Source organism: Oryctolagus cuniculus, chromosome 1 (genome assembly GCF_051225735.1).
Source record: "Oryctolagus cuniculus isolate XC-2025 breed Fujian yellow rabbit chromosome 1, ASM5122573v1, whole genome shotgun sequence".
Taxonomy (NCBI): Eukaryota; Metazoa; Chordata; class Mammalia; order Lagomorpha; family Leporidae; genus Oryctolagus; species Oryctolagus cuniculus.
The window spans coordinates 117,515,384-117,534,095 of NC_142867.1; the positions used below are offsets into that span (position 1 = coordinate 117,515,384).

At 39.8% G+C, this 18,712-nt stretch overlaps 2 pseudogenes; both read right to left on the reverse strand.

The window, feature by feature from the left end:
* Positions 1–3,110: 3,110 nt before the first annotated feature.
* LOC100344789 (olfactory receptor 8B3-like) lies at positions 3,111–4,071 on the reverse strand (annotated as a pseudogene).
* A 7,158-nt stretch (positions 4,072–11,229) lies between these two features.
* Positions 11,230–12,180, reverse strand: LOC100354335 (olfactory receptor 8B3-like; annotated as a pseudogene).
* Positions 12,181–18,712: the final 6,532 nt, after the last annotated feature.

The window sequence follows — 18,712 nt, forward strand, 5'->3', positions numbered from 1 at the left end:
ACCTCCACTGTGATACGGCCTTGACTAAACAAGTTCAGAGTTGGTGAACTCAAGGGGCTTCCATAGCCTAGACAGCTCATGGCAAGAGCCTCGGGTGATTGCTGACGCCATAAATAACAGTGCCAATTGTTAAATCAACAATGGGAGTCACTGGGTACAGGCTCCCCATGTAGGATCTCTGTCCTTAATGTGGTTTACTATGAAACTTAAAAACAACACTACTAGTCAAACAATACCCTATACCTTGTGTGGTTGTGTGAGTGCAGCCTGTTGAAATCCTTGCTTAGTAAATACTAAGTTGATCTTCAGTATATGAAGGTAATTGAAAATGAAACTCGATGAAGGGTGGGATGGGAGAGGGAGTGGGAGAGGGGAGGGCCACGGGAGGGAGGGAGGTTGTGGGGGGAAGCCACAACAATGCAAAAGTTGCACTTTGTAAATTCACATTTATTAAATAAAAAAATAACTATATAACAAACAAACAAAGAAAAAGAAAAAAAAGAACTTAATGCTTTACCCTTTTAGTATTTTTATGTTCTACTTAAAACTATTGGTTGAAGCCGGCGCCGTGGCTCAATAGGCTAATCCTCCACCTTGCGGCGCCGGCACACCGGGTTCTAGTCCCGGTTGGGGCGCCGGATTCTGTCCCGGTTGCCCCTCTTCCAGGCCAGCTCTCTGCTATGGCCAGGGAGTGCAGTGGAGGATGGCCCAGGTGCTTGGGCCCTGCACCCCATGGGAGACCAGGAAAAGCACCTGGCTCCTGGCTCCTGCCAGGATCAGCGCAGTGCGCCGGCTGCAGCGGCGGCCATTGGAGGGTGAACCAACGGCAAAAAGGAAGACCTTTCTCTCTCTGTCTCTCTCTCTCACTGTCCACTCTGCCTGTCAAAAAAAAAAAAAAAAAAAAAAAAACTATTGGTTGAACTCTGTAATTAATACACAATTACTCTTACGTGTTTAATTAATGCTATAACTAGTACTCAAATAGTATTTTACACTTTGTGTTTCTGTGTGGGTGCAAACTGTTGAAATCTTTACTTAATATATGCTAAATTGATCTTCTGTATATAAAGGTAATTGAAAATTAATCTTGATGTGAATGGAAGGAGAGAGGGAGTGGGAGAGGGGAGTGTTGTGGGTGGGAGGGAAGTTATTGGGGGGGGGAAGCTATTGTAATCCATAAGCTGTACTTTGGAAATTTATGTTCATTAAATAAAATATAAATATATAAAAAATGTGTATCAGAAAAAGGACTTCTCAGTCAGATAAAGAGGGATTAGGGTATCAACAAAAATAAATCAGAGTGGTTTGCCTTTTTGACCATGAGACTTGATGTAAATGTACACAGTTTTATATGAGTCTGTGACATGTATCCAATTTTATTTTTCCAAAATAAATATTTTATTGTGTTACTATAATGTGGATAAAGCAAGTTTTTTTCAACAATGTAATCATTAATGTTACAATGTAACCATTTCTCTTACAGGTGTTACTCAGTTCTGCTTTCTTAATTCTGATTTTTCAAGTCAATTTATGAACTATAAAATAGTGATTTCACAAATACCTTATCTCACTCAGAGTAAAAGCCAGTTAATAGATTAAACTTTTGAATAAGGGCACACAATGGGTGAGCAGATATATGTGTACCTATCCTAGAGTGTTATATAGAGTCTTATACTAAGATGATGATACAGAGAGTACTTGTGTGATGTCTTTACACTGGGTGGCCAGGGAGGGCTTTTTGAGGAGGTGAAATTTACACTGAGAACTGAATGACAGGAGGGAGCCAAGTACATGGAACATTCCAGTCATACAGAGTGGCTGAGGCAAAGTCCCAGACCATCTGATGAGTGTGACAAACAGTGTGACAGTGGTGTGGTTAGGAGGGGTACATAATAGGATATTATGTGTGCAGACAAAGATTTAGGAAATAAACTTTAGGGATCAAGGCTTTGCAACCTTTGAAAAGTGGTTGTTATTTTCACCCAAAACTAACTTATTTGATACTAATCACACAAAAAACATTAACTCTTCTTTCTCCTCCCACCTTATCTCATTTTTAACACATCCTGGAGTTATGTCAAGGGTTCCATGGTGATCTGTAGTGAAATCCACTAAACATTATCTTTTAAATAACACTAAATAGCTCTGAAATTTTTAAAAGATTTATTTATTTTATTTGAAAGGCAGAATTACAGAGAGAGAGGAAGAGACAACAAGAGAGGCCTTCCATCCACTGGTTTACTCCCAAAATGGCTACAACAGCTGGGGATGAGCCAAGCCAAAACTGGGATCCAGGAGTTTCATCCAGGTGTCCCGCATGCGTGCAAGAGCCAATCTTCTGTTTTCCTAGGCACATCAGCAGGGAGCTGGATCAGAACTGGAGCAGCTTGCTATTTGTGTACACCAGCTAAGCTGCTGCGTGGAATGCCTACATTCCATACTGTAATCTAGCTTCCAGTTTATGTACACCCTGGGAGATAACAGGTGATGCCTCCAACAGTTGGGTCCCAATCACATTCATAGGAGACCTGGATTGAGGTCCTGGTCTCTGGTTTCAGCTTGGTCCAGCCCTGCCTTTTCAGTCATTTGGGGAGTATGAAGCAGCGAATGGAAGATTTCTCTCTCTCTCACTCTCACTCTTGCTCTGTATTTCAAATAAACAATAATAATACAGGGAAAATATGACTGATGGTAAATTAAGATTTTAAAATCTATTTTGTGAAAGGGAAAAATTTCTCCACAATGGATCATAAAACATTTGTAGGGATGTTCTTCCCAGTGAATATATAGCATGACTCAGCATCTATATTCCAACCCTGAGGCCCTAGAAGTTAGTGTCATCCAGCTTTTTCTCCTTATAACATCATAATTACTTAAAGGAAGCTGGAGAATAATAGGAGGAACTATTCTACAGATTCTGAATGATCTAAGGCCTAATACTGCTTTTACATACATTTTCTTGAGTTGTGAAATGACACCAACAACTAATTACTTTTCATATCATTAAATCATTTGCATTTTTATTTGGATTTTCTACTCTTCTTTCTCTGAATTTATTTGTAATGTGCCCTTATTAGGAATTGGAATCTATAACAAAAATACAGCTATGATTAAAGAAAGGATGCTTTTCTTCAAAGTCTTAGTGCAACTTGGGCATCTTTGTTCTTCAAACTATAGATGAAAGGATCCATCATTGGCCCCACAATGGTGTAAAAAATAGGGGATTCTTTCTCTTGAGGCAGAGACTCAGCACAAGAAGACTTTAGGAACATGAATGCTGCAGATCCAAAGAGACAAACAGCAATTACATGGGAGATATAAATACTGAAGGCTTTGAACCTGCCATGGGTCGAATGGTTGTGGAGGATGTTGGAGAGGATCTGAGTATAAGAAACAAAGAGGGTGAGACTGGGCACTGTTTCATTGATCCCCACCACAATGAAAGCCACCAGCTCATTGATGTAGGTGCTTGTGCAGGAGAGCTGGAGAAGTGGATGGATGTCACATGAAAAATGATTGATGATGTTGCTGTCACAGAGTGAGTCTCAGCATACATGCACTGTGTGAGCCACAGCACCTACAAACCCCATTACAAATGTCCATACTGTTAGCATGAGGCAGACCTGAAGGGACATGCTGACCTTGTACAGCAGGGGCTTACAGATGGCCACATATCGGTCATAGGCCATCGATGTCAACATACAGCACTCATCAATTACAAAAAAAGGAGTAGAAAAAGAGCTGAGTCATGCACTCAGCATAGGAGATGATGTTCTGTTTCACAAAACTCACCAGCATTCTGGGGATTATGACACAGGAGTAGCAGAGATCAATGAAGGACAGGTTGAAGAGGAAATAGTACATGGGGGTGTGCAGGTGAGGGTTCAGACCAATCATTGCAATCAAGCCCAGGTTCCCCACCACAGTGACCACATAGATTCCCAGGAAGAGGAAGAAGAGAGGCAGCTGCAGTTCTGGCTGTTGAGTTAATCCCAGCAGGATAAACTGGGTCACTGAAGACTCATTTCCTGAGGTCATTATTCCCTTGGACATATCTGTGAAAAGAGAAAAAAATAGCAATTTAAAAATATGAGAACCCAGATCTTTTCACCCATCCCTACTCTAATGACATTGAAACCCAGAATGGGGAAGAGAACTCCAGCCTATCCTCTGTGCATCTTCATTTTTTGCAGTTTATACAATGGAGAGAATGTGTAAAGATTAGTGTCGAGTACATCTGGGAAGGCAATTTCTGCAGGAAAGAGATGCAGGGTCTCTAAGACAACTCTTCCTCTCTAGCATCTCCAGTCCATGTCTGCCTACCTCAGGGTCAATAGAGTTCTCAGCAAAGAAAAGATAAGACATTACAAGGATTCCCAGGCTCCACAAATAGGATTTGGAAGGAGTTAGCAGAACAGACACAATCAACACTCACCCTCTTGTCTTGAGATCCAAGGGAGGACCTTGTTAATACTTCTCCCCTGTTTTCATGAAGGAGCAAGTGACACTGATCAATTTTACCAATGAACAGACCAGAAAGGAGATACTTTCTGTTTGAGGCTACTTTGGGAATTAGAGACTAGAACACATTCCTCAGTTCTCCAGACTCTAGGATGCCATGAATAACAGGTCATTGTTTTGGGTGGTGACTTTGACCAGAGTTTTCTTGCCAGCCTAGTGGATAATAAGTAGTGTTTTCCAGTACCAGAAATGCCAATTACTAATATGGCCCAAGGGTTTTTATGGTTGATAAAATCCAAGGGATCTCATTAAAGGTTGGAAGACCTATGCGCCTCATCTGCTTCCCCAGAGATCAGAATTTGCAGCTGACAGAAATTACTTACCCTGCATCTACAGCCTGGTTTAAGATAATGACATTCACTTTTTGGAACAACATTCTACATACACTTGGTTTCCTACCAAATGAATCACATCCACACTCCCAAATAGAAAAGCAATATGATCACTGCAGAATTCACATCATTTGTCCATATTTATACATTTATCTGTTTGTTTCTTGCTCTTATTCTCCCCACAGCATATAAATACACATTCTGAACCCACAAATAATTGAATCTGAGCTACAAAACAACAGAAATGTTTTGTACTTTTTTCAATATTATTTTTGCACCTTCTTTGAGAAATGTCTGGCATATATGTTAGGTATTCTACTATTCTTTTACTTTCAATCTACTTATATGAGGACAGTTCACAAAATTCATGGAAAATGCATACATTTAATTTTTTTGAAGATTTATTTATCCATTTGAAAGGCAAAGTTACTGAAAGAGACAGAGACAGAGATCTTCCATCTGCTGGTTCACTTCTCAGATGTCCACATTGGCCAGCACTGGGCCAGATCAAAGTCAGGAGCCAGGAGCTTCTTCCTGGTCTCCCACATGGATGCAGAGGCCCAAGTACTTGGGTTATATTTCACTGCTTTTCCCAGGCCATTATAAAGGAGCTGGATCAAAAGTGGAGCAGAGGCCAGTGCTGTGGTGTAGTGGGTTAAAGCCCCAGCCTGTAGAGCGGCATCCTACATGGCCACCAGGTCCGAGTTCCAGCTGCTCCACTTCTGACACAACTCTGCTATCACCTTGGAAAGCAGTACAAAAATGCCCCAATTCTTGGGTCCTCTGCACCCTCCTGGGAGACCCAGAAGAAGCTCCTGGCTCCTGGATTTAGATTAGCTTAGCTCTAGCCATTGCAGTCATTTGGGGAGTGAACCAGAGGAACAGAATACCTCTCTCTGTAACTCTGCCTTTCAAATAAATAAAATAATTCTTAGAAAAGAAAGTGGAGCAGCCAGGACATGAACAAGTGCTCATATGGGATGCCAGAATACCAGATGGGTGCCTTTAGCTGCTATGCCACAAGGCTGTTTCCACATTTAAAAATTTTGTACCAAAACAGCTTGATCTTTTAATTCCATTTTTCAGAAATATTTTGAAGTAGCTTCATACTGTTGTACTTGAAGTTATAGACAGTATATAGATTGATCACTTTTAAATGCACTTGACACTCTTTCCTTTAGTTGAGCCTTCCATTTAATTTATTTAAATAATTTATTGACTTATTTATGTCTTAGGAACTACTCCATATTTGTATTCTGTTTTCTCTTGTTCCTTTTTCTCACTCTTTTGTTTCCCACTTTATGTTTTTTAAGATTTATTTATGTATTTATTTGAAAGGGAGAGTTACAGAGTGGCAGTAATAGAGAGACAGGTCTTCCATCCACTGCTTCACTCCCCAAATGGCTGCAACAGAACCTATTTGAAGCCAGGAGCCAGGAGTTTCTTCAGGATTTCCCATGCAGGTGCAGGGATCCAAAGAATTAATCATCTTCTGCTGCTTTCCTAGAATCATTAACAGGGAGCTGGATCAGAAATGGAGCAGCCAGGAAATTAACCCATGTCCATATGGGATTCTGGCACTGTGGGCACCACTAGTCACCACCAGGTCTTAGTGTCAGTACCCTAACTTTTTTTAAGATTTATTTATTTGGGGCAGGTGCTGTGGCATAGTGGGTAAATCCACCGCCTGCAGCTGGAACAAAAATATCATTTGATATTGCACTCAATCTACATAGAGGAAATACTTAAGATAATTTTTCAAAATAGGAAAAGGTAAAAGTAATTAAATAGAAGTAAGATTTTTACAGTTTTCTTAAAGTACTGTCAGTTGCGTAAGTTACATGTTGTGATATCTATGGTAAACACTAAACATATAGAGAGAAATAAAATTCAGAGCACTATAGATGACTCAAATTTGAATTCTTTTTTTTTTTTTTTTTTTTTTTTTTTTTTTTTTTTTTTTTTTTTTTTTGACAGGCAGAGTGGACAGTGAGAGAGAGAGACAGAGAGAAAGGTCTTCCTTTGCCGTTGGTTCACCCTCCAATGGCCGCCGCGGCCCGCGCGCTGCGGCCGGCGCACCGCGCTGATCCGATGGCAGGAGCCAGGAGCCAGGTGCTTTTCCTGGTCTCCCATGGGGTGCAGGGCCCAAGCACCTGGGCCATCCTCCACTGCACTCCCTGGCCACAGCAGAGGGCTGGCCTGGAAGAGGGGCAACCGGGACAGAATCCGGCGCCCCGACCGGGACTAGAACCCGGTGTGCCGGCGCCGCTAGGCGGAGGATTAGCCTAGTGAGCCACGGCGCCGGCCTCAAATTTGAATTCTGAAAAAAATATCAAATAACCCTTGTGGAGGCAAGAAAATGGGAAACAAGGAGTAGGCATTGTGGCACAGTGGGTTACAGTTGCTTGGGATATCTGCTTCTTATATCAGAGTGCTGGTTCAAGTCCTGGCTGTTGCACTTCTTGCTGAGCACCCTGATACTGCAGGAACTTGAGTTCCTGCCACCCATACAGGAGATCCAGATGGGGTTCCAGGCTCTTGTCTTCAGTTTAGCCCTGCTTCCATTATGTAGGACATTTGGGGAGTGAATCATCAGATGGAAGCTTCCTTTCTCTCTCATAGAGAGAGGAGAGGCACTGAGCAGGGGAGGAGGAAGTCTTCCATCCACTGATTCACTCACCAGTTGGCTGCAATGGCTGGAGCTGCACCAATCTGAAGCCAGGAGCAAGGAGCTTCTTCCAGGTCTCCCACATGGGTCTTAAAAATATTTTATATAGGGGCCAGCACTGTGGCTCACTTGGTTAATCCTCCACCTGCAGCGCTGGCATCCCATATGGGCACCAGGTTCTCATCCCAGTTGCTCCTCTTCCAGTCCAGCTCTCTGCTGTGTCCTGGAAGGACTTGGGCCCCTGCATCCACATGGGAAACAAGGAAGGGGTACCTGGCTCCTGGCTTCGGATCGGCACAGCACCGGCCATGGCAGCCATTTGGGGAGTTAACAAACAGAACGAAGACCTTTCTCTCTGTTTCTCTCTCTCACTGTCTATAGCTCTATCTGTCAAATAAATAAAAATAGTCTTATATTTTATATTATATTTTATATTGATATTTTATATACATCTTTTTATATTTTTTAGTATTTTTTATTTATTTGACAGGTAGTCATTGCATGTCACAAAAGTGTCAATTTTGCTTCTATAGATTACCTTTTAGGTGCTCTCTTAGTTATCACAGGTCAGGGAGAACATATGGCATTTGTCCATTTGGGACTGGCTTATTTCACTAAATATGATGGACCAGACCAAAACCAAGAGTCTGGAGCTCCATCTGGGTTTCCCACATGGATGGCAATGACTCAAGTATGTGGGCCATCCTTTGCTTCCTTCCCAGGCATAGTAGCAGGAAGCTGGATAGGAAGCAGATTCAAACTGGGACATCACAAGGGGCAACTTGAAGCACCGAACCACAATACAAGACCATAACATTGTTTTGCATTACTAAAAAGGAAAAAATATAAATTGGCAACTAGTATATTATGTGGCTGCCACATGGAATTTCTGCTTTACACTCAATGAAAATGTCCCTTTATTTTTAAAAGTTTTATTCACTGATTTTATTTATTTGAAATGCAGAGAAAGACTAGCAACAGCTTTTTTTCATACTATTTGTTGAACTCTTCACTTAGTATAGAGTTAATCTTACGTGTATAAAGTTAATTGAAAATAGATCTTGGTAAAAAAAAAAAAACAAGAATGGGAATAGGAAAGAGAGGAGGAAGAAGGGTGAGAGTGTAGGTGGGGAGAGTCCGTTTGTTCTTAGAGTTATATTTATGAAATGGATGAAGTTTGTATATCTTAAGTAAAAGTTTTTGGGGGGCCAGTGCTGTGGTTAAAGCCCTAGCCTGAAGCACCAGCTTTCCATATGGGTGCCGATTCTAGTCCCGGCTGCTCCTCTTTCAATCCAGCTCTCTGCTATGGCCTGGGAAAGCAGTGGAGGATGGCCCAAGTCCTTGGGCCCCTGCACCCACATGGTACATCTGGAGGAAGCTCCTGGCTCCTGGCTTTGGATTGGCACAGCTCCAGCCTTTGCAACCATATGGGGAGTGAAACAGCAGATAGACAACCTCTCTCAGTAACTCTGTCTTTCAAATAAATAAAATAAATCTTTTAAAAAAGGTTTCTGGAAAAGTTATGGTGGGGAGAGTCATTGTAATCCATAAGCTGTACTTTGGAAATTTATATTCATTAAATAAAAGTTTAAAAAAAAAAAAAAGGTTTCTGGGGAAAATAATTAATTAATTATTTGATCAATCAATTAAAAAAAAAAAAAAAACAGGTTCAGACAGAGAGAGTCTCTCACTCACTGGTTTACTCCCCAAATCAAAACAATACAAAATGGCTTTCAGACAAGCCAAGTATCAGCTTACTCACTTTCCCAAATGTCCACTCTAAAAAACATTCAATAATTTGTCCTTCCTTCAGTTACATTGCATTTAATGTACAACTTACTCATTTGTATGTGTCTCAAGAATGAAATGCAACCCAATGGAATTGTCTTTTAGACATCTTGCCTTCTTAGGACTTCTTTTGATTGATTTTGAAATAAATAAATGATAAGTAAAATTACAGTTGTACCATCAATAATGTACAATACTGTTGTTTTCAAGTTTATATCCACTGCACTTGTAACCACATATTTCTGTAAATATAATGCTTTTAACTTCAATGTTGTATTAAATATATAATTGAAGTTATAGTTATACAAACTGTAGAAATAAGCTTTCTAAGAAATATTTATTAAAAACTAAATAATTTCAAAGGAAATAAACTCCACACATATTGATGAGTAATTCTTCTCAACTACAGAACATGAATAGCTACAAACAAGTTTGTCCATGCAAAAGCAATGACAACTACAGTACAACTGCCAGCAGGCAGATATGAGTGTAAAATGTCACTGATTATAAGATACATATTGATTTTGGGACATTAGGTAAAAAGAAAAGTGCATAGAATTACTGTAATGTGACTTTTAAATCAGTCAACATGCACCCCTCCTCCACCACACCACTGTCACACTGACCGTTGTACCCGCTGGGATGGTCACTGCCTCTGAGCCTTTGCCCCCGCTACTCCCTCTGCCTAGAGTACTCCATGTGCTTAGTTCCTTCTTGTCTGTCAGCACTCATAGGACATATCACCTCCTCAGAAAAGCCCTTCCTGACCACTCTGTCTAAAGTACAACTTGCAGGTACTCTATCATCACCTTAATATATCATTCTGCATAACATTTCCATGATATGTCTGCATGTATCTGCTCACTCATCATGTCTTATGAACGCCAACCCATGTACACCTTGCTGTAAACAATCAGCCCTCTGACAGCTCAGTCATCTCCTGTCTTTATCACCAGGAGATCTTTGAATTTTAAAAACATCTAGGTACAGGGTACATACACATTATGTATCTGCTTATTAAAATACTGCATTATTTATATCACATAAACCACTGAGGAAAAAAGGAAGAATGAAAATAATGAGAAAATTATAATTATTTAAGATTTTGACATCTATTTAGAGAGAGGAAAAGTATTTCTCTACCAATAATTGGTAAACATTTATGGTAAAATTCTTCCCAATGAACACATATGATGCTTCAGTACCTATACTCTTTCCCTGAAATACAACCAGTTAAACCTTTTATCTGGCTGCTCCATAAGGTTATTTGTATTTCTTTTTTTTAATTTTTATTTTTTTTTATTTTTGACAGGCAGAGTGGACAGTGAGAGAGAGAGACAGAGAGAGTTTATTTGTATTTCTTGTTCTTAACCAGACCCAGAAGAAAATCCTTGGTCTCCATATCTCACCCTCTCCTAAGATGACAATGAGAACAGACCAGAGACCAGAGGGAGAAAAGCATCCTTTGCAGTTCTGCATTCATGAAAACAAAGCAATCCCCCAAAACAAAATCTCCTATAACTTTCAACAGAGGGTTGCTAAATTAATAAATGAATTTAAGTCCACCAAACATGATATCTCCATGAAAAAAAAAAGCTGCACAATTTCCTAGTCAAAAAGCTCACAGTCTTATCATTTCTGGTGTAATTTTCATGCAACTTTTTCTATTTAAAACACACATTATAATTCCTGAAATTTATCTTAAGAACAGAATGAACTCTTCTTCAGACTTTCTCTGAAAGGCTGAAGTTCTGACACTCCACTTCTTTATATTTTCTTCATTTGTGATCTATATAACTAAATTATTCCTATTTTCTAAATTATTCACATTTTTATTTTGATTTCTTACTCTTCTTTCCATGAATATACATATCATGTGTCCTTACCCAGAAATGGCATTGATAACTAATACCATTTTATTTAGGAAAAGAACTTTTTCTTCTGCAAAGTCTTACTCAGTGCAACATGAACATCTTTGTTCCTCAAGCTATAGATGAAAGGATTCATCATTGGTCCCACAATAGTATAAAAAACAGTGGATACTTTATCTTGAGCCAGAGACCCAGCAGGAGAAGGCTTAAAATATGTAAAAGATGCAGCTCCAAAGAAAAGACAAACAGTGATCATGTGGGAGCTGCAGGTTCTCAAAGCTTTCGACCTGGCATGGGCTGAATGGATGTGCAGGATGCTGGAGAGGATCCTGGTATAAGAAACAAAGAGAGTGAGAATGGGCACTGTTACGTTGATGAGCAACACAATGAAAACCACCAGCTCACTGATGTAGGTGCTTGTGCAAGAGAGTTGGAGGAGAGGAGGTGTTTCACACATGAAATGATTGATGACGTTGCCATCACAGAAGGTGAGTCTCAGTATGCATCCAGTGTGGGCCATAGCACCTGCAATTCCCATTGTATATGTACACACCGTCAGCATGAGGCAGATCTGAGGAGACATGATGACCTTGTACAGCAGGGGCTTGTAAATGGCCACATATCTATCATAGGCCATCTATGTTAAGATATAACACTCATCAATAGCAAAGAAGCAGAAGAAAAAGAGCTGAGTCATGCACTCAGCATAGGAGATGGTGTTCTGTTTCACAAAACTCACCAGCATTCTGGGGGTTATGGCACAGGAGTAGCAGAGATCAACAAAGGACAAGTTGAAGAGGAAGTAGTACATGGGGGTGTGTAGGTGAGGATTCACAAAAATGAGAACAATCAAGCCCAGGTTCCCCACCATAGCAACCACATAGATTCCTAAGAAAAGAAAGAAGAGAGGCAGCTGCAGTTCTGGCTGTTGAGTTAATCCCAGCAGGATAAACTGGGTCACTGAAGACTCATTTCCTGAGGCCATTCTTTCTTCACACATACCTGTGATTAGAGGTACAACAGAAACATTGAAATATGGGAACCTTGTTCTCTTCACCCAATCCAACACTAATGAATTACGACCCAGAATGAAGGAATGAACCCAAGCCCACCCTTCTGAGCACTTAATGTCAAGAAGACCTGGAAGCAACTTCTATAGGGAGGAGCTCCTGGGATTCTTCAACCACTCTAAACTGTACAGCCCCTCCAGGCCACGTTTTGCCCTCCTCAGAGTCAATGGTGGCATCAGCAGAGAAGGTGAGCCATTTTGAGTATTTCTGGGCTCCCACAGATGAGGTTTGTGAGTACTTAGCAGGACAGATACAGTCAACACTCACCCTTTTCCCTCAGGGCTCAAAGAGGACTTTGTTAACTCCACTCCCCTATTCTTACACAGGGGCAAGTGGCACTGATAAGTTTGGGCAGTGAGAAGTTCAGAATGATTTTCCTGTGTTCTGATCAAGTTTGGGATTGAGGGAACCAGAGCACATTGTTCAGTACCCCAGGCTCTGGGAAGCCAGGAGTCACAGATCATGGTTTCTCATGGTGGCTTTGACCGGTGTTTTCTTGTGAGAATATGTTGTGATAAAAGGGATTTGCTGATACCAAAAGAGCCACCTCCTAGAATGACCCAAGGGTTTTTTATGAGTTAGGAAATCCAAGGGACCTCATTAAAAATATGAAAACTTATGTTTGTCTTCTGTTTCCCCAGAGATCATGCTTTGGAGCTAACATTAATTGCCTCCACTGCATTTACAGACTAGTTCATGATAATGACATTCCTTTTTCCAACAGCAACTTTACACACACTTGCTTTCCTACCAAATGAGTCCTATCCCAAAACAGAACCAGGATGACCTCTCCTACACCTGCATCTCTTTCTATATGAAATACTGTAAATTATCTGTTTGTTTCATGTTCTTATTTTTTTAAGATTTATTTATTTATTGGAAAGTCAGAGTTACCCAGAGAGAGGAGAGGCAAAGAGAGAGAGAGAGAGTGGTTTTCTTTTCTTTTTTTTTTAATAAAAAGAAAACTTTATTGTTAGAAAGTTTCATATCATACTGTATCTTTACACTCATCCATTGGTAGAAATTCTTCTTTTTTTTAACTTTTATTTAATGAATATAAATTTCCAAATTCTTCTTTTTTTTTTAACTTTTATTTAATGAATATAAATTTCCAAAGTACGGCTTATGGATTACAATGGCTTCCCCCCCCGCATAACGTCTCCCACCCGCAACCCATCCTATGGTTCACTCCCCAGATGGCCGCAATGGCCGGAGCTGTGATGGTCCGAAGCCAGGAGCCAAGAGCTTCTTCTGGGTCTCCCTCATGGGTGCAGGAGCCCAAGGACTTGGGCTGTCTTCTACTGCTATCCCAGGCCACGGTAGAGAGCTGGATCAGAAGTGGAGCAGCCGGGACTAGAACCAGCACCCATACGGGATGCCGGTGCATCCGGCCAAGACATTAACTAATTGTGCCACAGCGCTGGCCCCATCATGTTCTTCTTTCTACAACACATAAACACACATTCAGAACTCACAAATATTTTAATATAAGCACAAAAATATCAGGTACATTATCTATTTCCTTCAATGCTATTTCTGTAGCACCTTTGAGAAATACCTGGTACACATATTAATTACTCAATAAATATTTTATAGTAAAGGAATGAAAGAATGATAATCCCCTCTCCATTACTCATGAAACCCATAACAAATTTCTAGCCCCAAAGAACAGGCATATGTAGTCTCAATGTTTCTTGTAGACTTGAATTTAACACAAAATAACATAGGAGGAGCATGTAAAAGGCCATTTCTGAACTCTCAGAGGTCATGCAGGAGAACTTCAAATTAGTGGTGATGAGTGCAGGAAAAGACTATAATTTCCATCCTCCCTGAACATTACACTGAGAATTTTTAGTCTCTCAAAAGTTCTCAATGTGCCCCCTACAGGACTGCCAGAACAAAACTGCAGGTCAAAGCCACATTTAGATCAGTAGAGAAAGTTCTCAAGTGCAAAAACCAAGGAGCCATTCACTACAGAAGGTTTTTATCTTTATTTTCATTTTTTAGCACAGAATTGAAATAGTAACGGTGCAGATGTAGGAAGATTAATATGGTGGGAATCTGAAGGAATGAACCTCAGCAGACAATTAACATTTATAATTCATCAGCCCATGAATGATTTTCAACAAAAAACCCTGAATTAGCAGTGCTACTGTGAGTAGTTCTAAAAATACACTTGTGGAAGAAGTGTTACAATGGAAGATTCAATTTCTCATATTTATAGTTAAAATAGAAAAAACTTCCCAAAGATTGTAACCTATATGTTTGAGTAAATGATGTCATTGCTGCAAACAGAAAGAATGCACAAAAAGTAGGAACATTGGTTAAATTTGTACATTCAGTTTCGAAGTTGGTGGGCTTGTGTTGCCAAATGGACATCCAAGTAGAAGTATACAGTAGGTCTATGCTCAGGTAAAGGTTAGAACATGGAGAAAATGTATGGGGGTGATTTCCATAGATATTAAAGTTATGGGACTGGTGCAGAGACGATGATTACTTAGAGTGTCGGCAACCATAAGAACATCTGCTTCTGACATTAAAGTATCTAGGTTAGACTCTAGGCTCTGGTTTCTTATTCCAGATTCCTGCTAATATGGACCCTGGGAGGCAACAGTGATGTCTCAAGTGGTTGTATTTCTGCCACACATATGGGATACTTGGATTGAATTTCTGGCCCCAGGCATCAGTCCTCAGGCCACTGAAGCAATTTAGGGAGTAAACCAGTGGATGGGCACACTTTCTCTCCCTCTGTCTCTCCCTCTTGCTTTCTCTTCTGACCCCAACTCTTGAATTAATTAACTAATCATTTTTTTTAAATAAGTCATGGATAAAGTGTTAAAGAGAAAAGTAGAAAAAAGCAGAGGCAAGAAAAATGTAAAACACCTATTTTTATTTCACTATTAGGATAATTTGCAACTCGATAATTACTAAAATGCATCCCAATTATTATATTCAGACTCTTCAAAATTGTTAGGAGACCAAAAGTCCTTAAGGGAAAACTTGAGAATTATCCCATGAGATTGATATTTCTTTATCTATGGAAATGATCAAGACCTTAGTTATTCATTAAAATGTATATTTTCTATGGAAATATTAAGAGCTCTTATTTAAGTAAAAAAGAAGAGTCAGAAACATTCCATGGAAGTTCATGTTGCATCAAATCACATTGCAATAACAGTTTTATTCCAGTAATTTAAGCTAGAGCTTAGAATGAAAGTCATTATTTCATCTGCAATATAGCCAGGGCACCTGGAAGCAGATACAGTATGAATGTAGAAAAATTCTGGGCTTTCTTTGCATTGCAAAAATATCTCATTCCCTTCCTTTTTTCTTTTTTTTTTCTTTTTTTTTAACTTTTATTTAATGAATATAAATTTCCAAAGTACAGCTTATGGATTACAATGGATTCCCCCCACATAACATCCCTCCCACTCGCAACCCTCCCCTTTCCCACTCCCTCTCCCCTTCCATTCACATCAAGATTAATTTTCTATTCTCTTTATATACGGAAGATCAGTTTAGCATACCTTAAGTAAAGATTTCAACAGTTTGCTCCCACACAGAAACATAAAGTGAAAAATACTGTTTGAGTACTAGTTATAGCATTAAATCTCAATGTACAGCACACTAAGAACAAAGATCCTACATGAGGAGTAAGTGCACAGTGACCCCTGTTGTTGACTTAACAAATTGACACTCTTGTTTATGGCATCAGTAATCACCCTAGGCTCTTGTCATGAGCTGCCAAGGCTATGGAAGCCCCCTGAGTTCACTGACTCTTATACTTTTTAGACAAGGCCATGGTCAAAGTGGAAGTTCTCTCTTCCCTTCAGAGAAAGGTACCTCCTTCTTTGATGACCCGTTCTTTCCACTTGGATCTCACTCGCGGAGATCTTTCATTTAGGTTTTTTTTTTTTTTTTTGGCCAGAGTGTCTTGGCTTTCCATGCCTGAAATACTCTCATGGGTTTTTCAGCCGGATCCGCATTCCTTAAGGGCTGATTCTGAGGCCAGAGTGCTGTTTAGGACATCTGCCATTCTATGGGTCTGCTGTGTATCTCACTTCCCATGTTGGATCGTTCTCTCCCTTTTTTATTCTATCAGCTAGTATTTGCAGACACTATTCTTGTTTATGTGATCCCTTTGGTTCTTAGTCCTATCATTATGATCAATTGTGAACAGAAATTGATCACTGGGACTAGTGAGATGGCATTGGTACATGCCACCGTGATGGGATTGAATTGGAATCCCCTGGTATGTTTCTAACTCTACCGTTTGAGGTAAGTCAGCTTGAGCATGTCCCAAATTGCACATCTCTTCCCTCTCTTATTCCCACTCTTACATTTAACAGCGATCACTTTTCAGTTAAGTTTCAGCACTTAAGAAGAATTGTGTATTGATCACAGTATTCAACCAAAAGTATTAAGTAGAACAAACAAAAAAATACTAAGAAGGATAACATATTAAGTTGCTCATCAACAGTCATGGTGAGGGCTGATCAAGTCACCATTTCTCCTAGTGTTCATTTCACTTTAACAGGTTTCCTTTTTGGTGCTCAGTTAGTTGTCACCTATCAAGGAGAACAAGTGGTATTTGTCCCTTTGGGATTGGCTTATTTCACTCAGCATAATGTTTTCCAAATTCTTAACAGGGATCACTTTTCAGTTAAAATTTAAACACCTTAGAATAATTGTGTGTTAATTACAGAGTTCAACCAATGGTACTAGAACAAAAAAAATATTAAAATGGATAAAGTATTACATTGTACATCAACCGTCAGGACAAGAGCTGATCAAGTCACTTTCTCATAGTGTCCATTTCACTTAAACAAGTTTACCCTTTGGTGCTCAGTTAGTTGTCACCAATCAGGGAGAACATATGATATTTGTCCCTTTGGGACTGGCTTAATTCACTCAGCATGTTTTGCAAATTCCTCCATCTTGTTGCAAATGACCGGATTTTGTTGTTTTTGACTGCTGTATAGTATTCTATAAAGTACATGTCCCATAATTTCTTTATCCAGTCTACTGTTGTTGTGTATTTGGGTTGGTTCCAGGTCTTAGCTATTGTGAATTGAGCTGCAATAAACATTAGGGTGCAGACCGCTTTTTTGTTTGCCAATTTAATTTCCTTTGGGTAAATTCCAAGGAGTGGGATGGCTGGGTTGAATGATAGGGTTATATTCAGGTTTCTGAGGAATCTCCAGACTGACTTCCATAGTGGCTTGACCAGTTTGCATTCCCACCAACAGTGGGTTAGTGTCCCTTTTTCCCCACATCCTTGCCAGCATCTGTTGTTGGTAGATTTCTGTATGTGAGCCATTCTAACCGGAGTGAGGTGAAACCTCATTGTGGTTTTGATTTGCATTTCCCTGATTGCTAGTGATCTTGAACATTTTTTCATGTGTCTGTTGGCCATTTGGATTTCCTCTTTTTAAAAATGTCTATTGAGGTCCTTGGCCCATCTCTTAAGTGGTTGTTTGTTTTGATGCTGTGGAGTTTCTTGATTTCTTTGTAGATTCTGGTGATCAACCCTTTATCAGTTGCATAGTTTGCAAATATATTTTCCCATTCTGTTGGTAGTCTCTTCACTTTCCTGTTTCTTTTGCAGTACAGAAACTTCTCAATTTGATGCAATCCCAAATGTTAATTTTGGCTTTGACTGCCTGTGCTTCTGGGGTCTTTTCCAAGAAGTCATTGCCGGTACCTATATCTTGCAGGGTTTTTCCAATGCTCTCTAATAATTTGATGGCGTCAGGTCATAGATTTAGGTCTTTAATCCATGTTGAATGGATTTTTGTGTAAGGTGAAAGGTAGGGGTCTTGCTTCATGCTTCTGCACATGGAAATCCAGTTTTCCCAGCACTATTTATTGAATAGACTGTCCTTGCTCCAGGGATTGGTTTTGGATCCTTGTTCAAATATAAATTGGCTGTAGATGTTTGGAATGATTTCTGGTGTTTCTATTCTGTTCCATTGGTCTATCCATCTGTTTCTGTACCAGTACCATGCTGTTTTGATTACAACTGCCCTGTAGTATGTCCTGAAATCTGATATTGTGATGCCTCCAGCTTTGTTTTTGTTGCACAAGATTGCTTTAGCTATTCGAGGTCTCCTGTGTCTCCATATGTATTTCAGCATCATTTTTTCCAGATCTGAGAAGAAGGTCTTCAGTATCTTGATTGGTATTGCATTGAATCTATAAATTGCTTTTGGGAGAATGGACATTTTGATGATACTGATTCTTCCAATCCATGAGCATGGAAGATTTTTCCATTTCTTGGTATCCTCTTCTATTTCTTTCCTTAAGGTTTTGTAATTCTCTTCGTAGAGATCTTTAATTTCCTTGGTTAGTTTTTTCCAAGGTATTTGATTGTTTTTGTAGCTATTGTGAATGGGATTGATCTTAGAAGTTCTTCCTCAGCCGTGGCATTGCCTGTGTATACAAAGGCTGTTGATTTTTGTG